This window comes from Trachymyrmex septentrionalis, unplaced genomic scaffold (genome assembly GCF_001594115.1).
Source record: "Trachymyrmex septentrionalis isolate Tsep2-gDNA-1 unplaced genomic scaffold, Tsep1.0 scaffold11, whole genome shotgun sequence".
In the NCBI taxonomy this organism is placed as follows: Eukaryota; Metazoa; Arthropoda; class Insecta; order Hymenoptera; family Formicidae; genus Trachymyrmex; species Trachymyrmex septentrionalis.
The window spans coordinates 2,412,490-2,415,219 of NW_017304228.1; the positions used below are offsets into that span (position 1 = coordinate 2,412,490).

At 34.8% G+C, this 2,730-nt stretch overlaps 1 protein-coding gene across 5 annotated transcripts in view; it reads right to left on the reverse strand.

Annotated features, from left to right (window-relative positions):
• The window catches only part of LOC108749916 (cytospin-A-like), a 60,949-nt gene that overhangs the window by 39,369 nt on the left and 18,850 nt on the right, over window positions 1–2,730 (reverse strand). The gene's annotated exons all lie outside the window — the stretch shown is intronic.

Consider the following 2,730-nt stretch of genomic DNA (forward strand, 5'->3'; position numbering starts at 1 on the left):
ATAAATATATTATGTTTTTTATATGTAATGATAAAATAAAATAATAAATAAATTTATTACATATTTTACATTATGATTTATATTTTTTTATTAAATAATCTTTATCCAATGATTACTAAAGGTTTCTATTAATCACTTGTGTTCTCTCACAACACACACACACACACACACACACACACACACACAAAATAACTATTTATCTATCCTTCATAATTTTATTAAGGTATGTTTACGATTTAATCGTGTGAGAAAAAATAATGAAACCTTTCGAAGCTCACCAGCATGTCGGTTTTATCTCTAACACCTGGGACCCTTTCTGATCCCAATCCCTGATCTCCAATCGTCCCGCCGCGTGCGGATCGCCGACGTTATTCGCGCCATTTCGCGAAAATACGGCAGATTGTGCAGCAGGATTTTGAACCATCGTATCGCGGACACCATAACACCAGGCGACTTCGATCGGAAGGCTATATATCCGTATACATGCGTACCTTGCGAAGGTTCATCGAACCTCAGACGCACGTACCAGGTTCTCTCGGCCAATAATAAAGATGCACGCCCGGTACGTAACTACGTTCTGTACATACGTACCTAAGTACTACCCTGCACCCGTACCCGCTCTCTCTTCCTCTCTCTCTTTCTCTTTCTCTCTCTCTCTCTCTCTCGACGCGAAATACTCCAAGCGTATATAGTGTGTCTTGAATTTACCGCGTAAATTAATTCGAATAAGAAAGAAAAATTAATTGTCGATTTCGATGTGTTGGCTCTATCGAATGTTAACTCTTAAATACCACACTGGTGAATTCACATCAGCTAAATCATCAGCTAGTATCATTTTTCAAAAATCTGTTTTTCAAAAATCTTAATTTTCATTATCAAAATAAAATTTTCATGCAATTTACATTTTATCACTGGATATTCCCCACAAAATTTCTCAAAAAAGACATTAACAACTCATTCTCTAAAAGTGAATCAGTATATTATCATTAACTTTAGTGCTATACTTATAACTGTAATATCAACGAACATTTATTGTTTTTCTCTCTCTCAGTAATAATACACTGATTCATTTTTAGAAGTTATGGTTTCTACCATAGATTGAATCAGCAGAAAATCATAACTTCTAAAAGTAAATCAGTGTATTATTACCAAAAAATAATAAATATTCGTTGATGATTACATCAGTTATAAGTGTAGCACTGAAGTTAATAAAAAATGCACTGATTCACTTTTACAGAGAGTAATATTTCTTTACATTTCATAACAACTGAAAACATGAAAGTCAAATTCGCAGTATGGCAGTTACGGTTGCAATTGTATGATTTTTTTTAAGAGCTAATTAATGATAACTGAGAAGGATATTTTAATTAAGCCAACAAACCATGTATGTTATTTTATTTACTACGTTATTCTGTTTAGTCACACCAAAATGTCATTTTTATATGTTTTGTTAATTTAATTAAAACTGCATTTTTCTCAATAGATAATTGTTCTCGTGAATCTTTTGTTTATTGAACACTAAACTATTGTGGTACTAAAGTACGTTCATACGTGAACTAAAATGATTTGCAAATTACGTGGAGGCCGCAGGACACAGATCAAATCATTGCGAGGCAAACTGTTATTTCGGACGATTCGGAATTTCTGGCTCCCTGAATCGCTACATTCTCGGCACGACTTTTCGAATCGTTCTCGCATCATTCTCAAACCGTTACATTCTCGGATCATGGATTCTAGGTTGCGCGACGTCCCCGTGACTGTATTCTGTGATCCTCGGATCGCGAATGACGCGAATGGCAACATCTCCGGGGATTTCTTGCATCCATGGATTATCGATCTTAATCAGTCAACCTGTCTTTGTCGGTATTTCTTCGATTTCGATCCAAAGACCCGGTTTCTGTAATAAATATACGCGATACTTGGATCTATTTCGTAATTTTCTGTCAGTATTGAGAATATCTAATGTATTTCAGTGTGAATTCCCTCTTGACATAATTATACCTACTAATATCTTTAACCATTGTAATATTTCGAATTAGTAAAAGTAACTTTAATTCAAACATTATTAAAATATTTATCATTGAATACGAAAAAAAAATTCTTGAAATATATTTTCAAATTTTTCCGCAATAATTATTGCTAAATAGATTTATTATTATCATATATTTATATTATTAGTTAAAATATAATTTTATTTTTTTTAGTTTTCTATTTAGAAGAAAATTTTTCCAAATCTTGTCCACGATCCTTAAAACCTAAAAATACCTTCGGATTCCTTAGAAAATTTGTGCGTACACCCCGTATATACAATCACGCATTTACGCCTGTCTATTTAGTGGCGACTACGTCGCATGTTTCTTTCGTGCACGAGAATTGGAATTCCTGCGGAACGGATCATTGGCTCCCGATGATCCATTCCTGTGAACGCGATAAAAGTCGATGGCGAGACGACGATGATCTCGCGTAGTTGCGAAGCGCGAAAGTGGACGAGGGATATACATATTATACCTATCGGATCGCGTGATGCATCGCGGCACGATAACGGAACGAGCCGGGCGTATTTTCGTGTTCACTGATATTTATGACGTAGTACACGCGACGCGAGGTTCACGGTTTCATGATTCATCATCAAACATTATGTTAAAATTATTCCAATTGCGATATTGTTGACTTCGCGCACCAAGAAAAAGCTAAAATGATTTCGCAAGATAAACATGTTATTTCATAAGA